A 7,500-nucleotide genomic window follows, 5' to 3' on the forward strand; every position below is an offset into this window, starting at 1 on the left:
TTTTTTGGAGCAGGGTTCATGAAGATCAGAGAGTTGTGAGAGCTTTGCCAGGCCATGCTGTTAAATGTGACACTTGTGCTTGGGCCAAGAATAAATGGAGTGAGAATTTCACAAGTAAGGGCCAGTGGAATTGAAGAGCAACAAAGACACCGACCACGAAGGGACTTGAACCCTCAATCTTCTGATCCGAAGTCAGACGCCTTATCCATTAGGCCACGCGGTCTGCCGCAGCTCTTGCTCAACTTTGTGGCATGCGGACTCGGCCACCGGTTAAGGTTGACCTCTGACCTTTTCCAATACTCGCTTTGCTCCAGTGGATTTGCTAGACAAGATGTGAAAAGTTTGACTTGGTGCCAAGGTCATGCTTTAGGAAGGTCATTTGCAAGAGGTCCTAGGTGCACAGGGTTAATACAGCCCCTTCATGTTGCTAAGTGAATCCTAGAGCCCTACGTGTAGAGGACATTTCAAGAGGAAGGACAGAGAAGTTGGTGACTCTTGTCAGGATGGCCGAGTGATCTAAGGCGCCAGACTCAAGAGTTCCCTCTTCACATTGCGTGTGTGTTCTGGTCTCCAAATGGAGGCGTGGGTTCAAATCCCACTTCTGACAATCACATTTACTTTCCTCTACAACCACCGCAACCGCTCAGCTTTTAGGGGCTACCAAAGAAACAACACTGCTCAAAACAAGGAAAGGAACACTTTTAAAGCACGTCACATCTCAATGGACAAACGTGGCATGCTGGATATCTGGACTTGCATGCTGGAGATCATCTTCTCTGCCTCTGCCAGTGCTCATCCTGTTCCTCCTTGCACAAAGAAGCAGATACCGGTCCTGCTGATGGCTTAAGGACCTTCCACGGCCCTCTCCAGCTCTCCTAGATTAACTGCCTTTCTCCCGGAATCTCCTCCACGCTCGTGAGACTATGCTGGGAGACATAGCAACCCTGCTGGCAATGGCATGTATTGATGTGCCATGCTGGAGGAGTTAGACTGCCTGTGCAACCTCTGTAGGGTCCAGGGATCGCCTCATGCTACCAGTAGTGACACGGACGCTAGCCAAATACAAAACTAGTGAAAAACGCTCTGAAAAATAAAAAGATAAGCAGGGAAAAAACTGTATGTCAGTGGCCTCCGCCTGTAAAACCATTTCTCTTTTGGGGGTCATCTCATTGTTGCCCGTCCAGTGCACCTGTTGTTGATTTCATTAACACCAAAGCAGCTGAAAGTGATTAACAAAGCCCTGTGCTACTTAACTGACCAGATCAATAGCCCTGGAGTTTCATTGACTTGATACTATACTCTGAGTAAAAAGTCTTCCTTGAATTTTTTGGAGCAGGGTTCATGAAGATCAGAGAGTTGTGAGAGCTTTGCCAGGCCATGCTGTTAAATGTGACACTTGTGCTTGGGCCAAGAATAAATGGAGTGAGAATTTCACAAGTAAGGGCCAGTGGAATTGAAGAGCAACAAAGACACCGACCACGAAGGGACTTGAACCCTCAATCTTCTGATCCGAAGTCAGACGCCTTATCCATTAGGCCACGCGGTCTGCCGCAGCTCTTGCTCAACTTTGTGGCATGCGGACTAGGCCACCGGTTAAGGTTGACCTCTGACCTTTTCCAATACTCGCTTTGCTCCAGTGGATTTGCTAGACAAGATGTGAAAAGTTTGACTTGGTGCCAAGGTCATGCTTTAGGAAGGTCATTTGCAAGAGGTCCTAGGTGCACAGGGTTAATACAGCCCCTTCATGTTGCTACGTGATTCCTAGAGCCCCACGTGTAGAGGACATTTCAAGAGGAAGGACAGGGGAGTCAGTGTCTGTTGTCAGGATGGCCGAGTGGTCTAAGGCGCCAGACTCAAGCGTTCCCTCTTCACATTGCGTGTGTGTTCTGGTCTCCAAATGGAGGCGTGGGTTCAAATCCCACTTCTGACAATCACATTTACTTTCCTCTACAACCACCGCAACCGCTCAGCTTTTCGGGGCTACCACAGAAACAACACTGCTCAAAACAAGGAAAGGAACACTTTTAAAGCACGTCACATCTCAATGGACAAACGTGGCATGCTGGATATCTGGACTTACATGCTGGAGATCATCTTCTCTGCCTCTGCCAGTGCTCATCCTGTTCCTCCTTGCACAAAGAAGCAGATACCGGTCCTGCTGATGGCTTAAGGACCTTCCACGGCCCTGTCCAGCTCTCCTAGATTAACTGCCTGTCTCCCGGAATCTCCTCCACGCTCGTGAGACTATGCTGGGAGACATAGCAACCCTGCTGGCAATGGCATGTATTGATGTGCCATGCTGGAGGAGTTAGACTGCCTGTGCAACCTCTGTAGGGTCCAGGGATCGCCTCATGCTACCAGTAGTGACACGGACGCTAGCCAAATGCAAAACTAGTGAAAAACGCTCTGAAAAATAAAAAGATGAGCAGGGAAAAAACTGTATGTCAGTGGCCTCCGCCTGTAAAACCATTTCTCTTTTGGGGGTCATCTCATTGTTGCCCGTCCAGTGCACCTGTTGTTGATTTCATTAACACCAAAGCAGCTGAAAGTGATTAACAAAGCCCTGTGCTACTTAACTGACCAGATCAATAGCCCTGGAGTTTCATTGACTTGATACTATACTCTGAGTAAAAAGTTTTCCTTGAATTTTTTGGAGCAGGGTTCATGAAGATCAGAGAGTTGTGAGAGCTTTGCCAGGCCATGCTGTTAAATGTGACACTTGTGCTTGGGCCAAGAATAAATGGAGTGAGAATTTCACAAGTAAGGGCCAGTGGAATTGAAGAGCAACAAAGACACCGACCACGAAGGGACTTGAACCCTCAATCTTCTGATCCGAAGTCAGACGCCTTATCCATTAGGCCACGCGGTCTGCCGCAGCTCTTGCTCAACTTTGTGGCATGCGGACTAGGCCACCGGTTAAGGTTGACCTCTGACCTTTTCCAATACTCGCTTTGCTCCAGTGGATTTGCTAGACAAGATGTGAAAAGTTTGACTTGGTGCCAAGGTCATGCTTTAGGAAGGTCATTTGCAAGAGGTCCTAGGTGCACAGGGTTAATACAGCCCCTTAATGTTGCTACGTGATTCCTAGAGCCCCACGTGTAAAGGACATTTCAAGAGGAAGGACAGGGAAGTCAGCGCCTGTTGTCAGGATAGCCGAGTGGTCTAAGGCGCCAGACTCAAGAGTTCCCTCTTCACATTGCGTGTGTGTTCTGGTCTCCAAATGGAGGCGTGGGTTCAAATCCCACTTCTGACAATCACGTTTACTTTCCTCTACAACCACCGCAACCGCTCAGCTTTTCGGGGCTACCACAGAAACAACACTGCTCAAAACAAGGAAAGGAACACTTTTAAAGCACGTCACATCTCAATGGACAAACGTGGCATGCTGGATATCTGGACTTGCATGCTGGAGATCATCTTCTCTGCCTCTGCCAGTGCTCATCCTGTTCCTCCTTGCACAAAGAAGCAGATACCGGTCCTGCTGATGGCTTAAGGACCTTCCACGGCCCTCTCCAGCTCTCCTAGATTAACTGCCTTTCTCCCGGAATCTCCTCCACGCTCGTGAGACTATGCTGGGAGACATAGCAACCCTGCTGGCAATGGCATGTATTGATGTGCCATGCTGGAGGAGTTAGACTGCCTGTGCAACCTCTGTAGGGTCCAGGGATCGCCTCATGCTACCAGTAGTGACACGGACGCTAGCCAAATGCAAAACTAGTGAAAAACGCTCTGAAAAATAAAAAGATGAGCAGGGAAAAAACTGTATGTCAGTGGCCTCCGCCTGTAAAACCATTTCTCTTTTGGGGGTCATCTCATTGTTGCCCGTCCAGTGCACCTGTTGTTGATTTCATTAACACCAAAGCAGCTGAAAGTGATTAACAAAGCCCTGTGCTACTTAACTGACCAGATCAATAGCCCTGGAGTTTCATTGACTTGATACTATACTCTGAGTAAAAAGTCTTCCTTGAATTTTTTGGAGCAGGGTTCATGAAGATCAGAGAGTTGTGAGAGCTTTGCCAGGCCATGCTGTTAAATGTGACACTTGTGCTTGGGCCAAGAATAAATGGAGTGAGAATTTCACAAGTAAGGGCCAGTGGAATTGAAGAGCAACAAAGACACCGACCACGAAGGGACTTGAACCCTCAATCTTCTGATTCGAAGTCAGACGCCTTATCCATTAGGCCACGCGGTCTGCCGCAGCTCTTGCTCAACTTTGTGGCATGCGGACTAGGCCACCGGTTAAGGTTGACCTCTGACCTTTTCCAATACTCGCTTTGCTCCAGTGGATTTGCTAGACAAGATGTGAAAAGTTTGACTTGGTGCCAAGGTCATGCTTTAGGAAGGTCATTTGCAAGAGGTCCTAGGTGCACAGGGTTAATACAGCCCCTTCATGTTGCTAAGTGATTCCTAGAGCCCCACGTGTAGAGGACATTTCAAGAGGAAGGACAGGGAAGTCGGTGTCTCTTGTCAGGATGGCCGAGTGGTCTAAGGCGCCAGACTCAAGAGTTCCCTCTTCACATTGCGTGTGTGTTCTGGTCTCCAAATGGAGGCGTGGGTTCAAATCCCACTTCTGACAATCACATTTACTTTCCTCTACAACCACCGCAACCGCTCAGCTTTTCGGGGCTACCACAGAAACAACACTGCTCAAAACAAGGAAAGGAACACTTTTAAAGCACGTCACATCTCAATGGACAAACGTGGCATGCTGGATATCTGGACTTACATGCTGGAGATCATCTTCTCTGCCTCTGCCAGTGCTCATCCTGTTCCTCCTTGCACAAAGAAGCAGATACCGGTCCTGCTGATGGCTTAAGGACCTTCCACGACCCTGTCCAGCTCTCCTAGATTAACTGTCTGTCTCCCGGAATCACCTCCACGCTCGTGAGACTATGCTGGGAGACATAGCAACCCTGCTGGCAATGGCATGTATTGATGTGCCATGCTGGAGGAGTTAGACTGCCTGTGCAACCTCTTTAGGGTCCAGGGATCGCCTCATGCTACCAGTAGTGACACGGACGCTAGCCAAATGCAAAACTAGTGAAAAAGGCTCTGAAAAATAAAAAGATGAGCAGGGAAAAAACTGTATGTCAGTGGCCTCCGCCTGTAAAACCATTTCTCTTTTGGGGGTCATCTCATTGTTGCCCGTCCAGTGCACCTGTTGTTGATTTCATTAACACCAAAGCAGCTGAAAGTGATTAACAAAGCCCTGTGCTACTTAACTGACCAGATCAATAGCCCTGGAGTTTCATTGACTTGATACTATACTCTGAGTAAAAAGTCTTCCTTGAATTTTTTGGAGCAGGGTTCATGAAGATCAGAGAGTTGTGAGAGCTTTGCCAGGCCATGCTGTTAAATGTGACACTTGTGCTTGGGCCAAGAATAAATGGAGTGAGAATTTCACAAGTAAAGGCCAGTGGAATTGAAGAGCAACAAAGACACCGACCACGAAGGGACTTGAACCCTCAATCTTCTGATCCGAAGTCAGACGCCTTATCCATTAGGCCACGCGGTCTGCCGCAGCTCTTGCTCAACTTTGTGGCATGCGGACTAGGCCACCGGTTAAGGTTGACCTCTGACCTTTTCCAATACTCGCTTTGCTCCAGTGGATTTGCTAGACAAGATGTGAAAAGTTTGACTTGGTGCCAAGGTCATGCTTTAGGAAGGTCATTTGCAAGAGGTCCTAGGTGCACAGGGTTAATACAGCCCCTTCATGTTGCTAAGTGATTCCTAGAGCCCCACGTGTAGAGGACATTTCAAGAGGAAGGACAGGGAAGTCGGTGTCTCTTGTCAGGATGGCCGAGTGGTCTAAGGCGCCAGACTCAAGAGTTCCCTATTCATATTGCGTGTGTTCTGGTCTCCTAATGGAGGCGTGGGTTCAAATCCCACTTCTGACAATCACATTTACTTTCCTCTACAACCACCGCAACCGCTCAGCTTTTCGGGGCTACCACAGAAACAACACTGCTCAAAACAAGGAAAGGAACACTTTTAAAGCACGTCACATCTCAATGGACAAACGTGGCATGCTGGATATCTGGACTTACATGCTGGAGATCATCTTCTCTGCCTCTGCCAGTGCTCATCCTGTTCCTCCTTGCACAAAGAAGCAGATACCGGTCCTGCTGATGGCTTAAGGACCTTCCACGGCCCTGTCCAGCTCTCCTAGATTAACTGCCTGTCTCCCGGAATCTCCTCCACGCTCGTGAGACTATGCTGGGAGACATAGCAACCCTGATGGCAATGGCATGTATTGATGTGCCATGCTGGAGGAGTTAGACTGCCTGTGCAACCTCTGTAGGGTCCAGGGATCGCCTCATGCTACCAGTAGTGACACGGACGCTAGCCAAATGCAAAACTAGTGAAAAACGCTCTGAAAAATAAAAAGATGAGCAGGGGAAAAACTGTATGTCAGTGGCCTCCGCCTGTAAAACCATTTCTCTTTTGGGGGTCATCTCATTGTTGCCCGTCCAGTGCACCTGTTGTTGATTTCATTAACACCAAAGCAGCTGAAAGTGATTAACAAAGCCCTGTGCTACTTAACTGACCAGATCAATAGCCCTGGAGTTTCATTGACTTGATACTATACTCTGAGTAAAAAGTCTTCCTTGAATTTTTTGGAGCAGGGTTCATGAAGATCAGAGAGTTGTGAGAGCTTTGCCAGGCCATGCTGTTAAATGTGACACTTGTGCTTGGGCCAAGAATAAATGGAGTGAGAATTTCACAAGTAAGGGCCAGTGGAATTGAAGAGCAACAAAGACACCGACCACGAAGGGACTTGAACCCTCAATCTTCTGATCTGAAGTCAGACGCCTTATCCATTAGGCCACGCGGTCTGCCGCAGCTCTTGCTCAACTTTGTGGCATGCGGACTAGGCCACCGGTTAAGGTTGACCTCTGACCTTTTCCAATACTCGCTTTGCTCCAGTGGATTTGCTAGACAAGATGTGAAAAGTTTGACTTGGTGCCAAGGTCATGCTTTAGGAAGGTCATTTGCAAGAGGTCCTAGGTGCACAGGGTTAATACAGCCCCTTCATGTTGCTAAGTGATTCCTAGAGCCCCACGTGTAGAGGACATTTCAAGAGGAAGGACAGGGAAGTCGGTGTCTCTTGTCAGGATGGCTGAGTGGTCTAAGGCGCCATACTCAAGAGTTCCCTCTTCACATTGTGTGTGTGTTCTGGTCTCCAAATGGAGGCGTGGTTTCAAATCCCACTTCTGACAATCACATTTACTTTCCTCTACAACCACCGCAACCGCTCAGCTTTTCGGGGCTACCACAGAAACAACACTGCTCAAAACAAGGAAAGGAACACTTTTAAAGCACGTCACATCTCAATGGACAAACGTGGCATGCTGGATATCTGGACTTGCATGCTGGAGATCATCTTCTCTGCCTCTGCCAGTGCTCATCCTGTTCCTCCTTGCACAAAGAAGCAGATACCGGTCCTGCTGATGGCTTAAGGACCTTCCACAGCCCTGTCCAGCTCTCCTAGATTAACTG

At 48.3% G+C, this 7,500-nt stretch overlaps 10 non-coding genes across 10 annotated transcripts; 5 read left to right on the forward strand and 5 right to left on the reverse strand.

Moving 5' to 3' along the window:
• Positions 1 to 150: 150 nt before the first annotated feature.
• On the reverse strand, positions 151 to 223 carry TRNAR-UCG (transfer RNA arginine (anticodon UCG)). The gene has a single exon. It is a non-coding gene; the product is annotated as a tRNA-Arg (tRNA).
• Positions 224 to 497: 274 nt separating this feature from the next.
• On the forward strand, positions 498 to 607 carry TRNAL-CAA (transfer RNA leucine (anticodon CAA)). The gene is made up of 2 exons: positions 498 to 535; positions 562 to 607. It is a non-coding gene; the product is annotated as a tRNA-Leu (tRNA).
• Positions 608 to 1,473: 866 nt separating this feature from the next.
• Positions 1,474 to 1,546, reverse strand: TRNAR-UCG (transfer RNA arginine (anticodon UCG)). Its single transcript has one exon. It is a non-coding gene; the product is annotated as a tRNA-Arg (tRNA).
• A 274-nt stretch (positions 1,547 to 1,820) lies between these two features.
• On the forward strand, positions 1,821 to 1,930 carry TRNAL-CAA (transfer RNA leucine (anticodon CAA)). The gene is made up of 2 exons: positions 1,821 to 1,858; positions 1,885 to 1,930. It is a non-coding gene; the product is annotated as a tRNA-Leu (tRNA).
• An 866-nt stretch (positions 1,931 to 2,796) lies between these two features.
• Positions 2,797 to 2,869, reverse strand: TRNAR-UCG (transfer RNA arginine (anticodon UCG)). Its single transcript has one exon. It is a non-coding gene; the product is annotated as a tRNA-Arg (tRNA).
• A 274-nt stretch (positions 2,870 to 3,143) lies between these two features.
• On the forward strand, positions 3,144 to 3,253 carry TRNAL-CAA (transfer RNA leucine (anticodon CAA)). Its single transcript has 2 exons — positions 3,144 to 3,181; positions 3,208 to 3,253. It is a non-coding gene; the product is annotated as a tRNA-Leu (tRNA).
• An 866-nt stretch (positions 3,254 to 4,119) lies between these two features.
• TRNAR-UCG (transfer RNA arginine (anticodon UCG)) lies at positions 4,120 to 4,192 on the reverse strand. The gene has a single exon. It is a non-coding gene; the product is annotated as a tRNA-Arg (tRNA).
• A 274-nt stretch (positions 4,193 to 4,466) lies between these two features.
• On the forward strand, positions 4,467 to 4,576 carry TRNAL-CAA (transfer RNA leucine (anticodon CAA)). The gene is made up of 2 exons: positions 4,467 to 4,504; positions 4,531 to 4,576. It is a non-coding gene; the product is annotated as a tRNA-Leu (tRNA).
• Positions 4,577 to 5,442: 866 nt separating this feature from the next.
• On the reverse strand, positions 5,443 to 5,515 carry TRNAR-UCG (transfer RNA arginine (anticodon UCG)). The gene has a single exon. It is a non-coding gene; the product is annotated as a tRNA-Arg (tRNA).
• A 274-nt stretch (positions 5,516 to 5,789) lies between these two features.
• Positions 5,790 to 5,897, forward strand: TRNAL-CAA (transfer RNA leucine (anticodon CAA)). The gene is made up of 2 exons: positions 5,790 to 5,827; positions 5,852 to 5,897. It is a non-coding gene; the product is annotated as a tRNA-Leu (tRNA).
• Positions 5,898 to 7,500: the final 1,603 nt, after the last annotated feature.

The sequence above is a fragment of the Staurois parvus genome, unplaced genomic scaffold, assembly GCF_062004578.1.
Source record: "Staurois parvus isolate SC_StPar_1 unplaced genomic scaffold, SC_StPar_1.0 ptg002946l, whole genome shotgun sequence".
NCBI lineage: Eukaryota > Metazoa > Chordata > Amphibia > Anura > Ranidae > Staurois > Staurois parvus.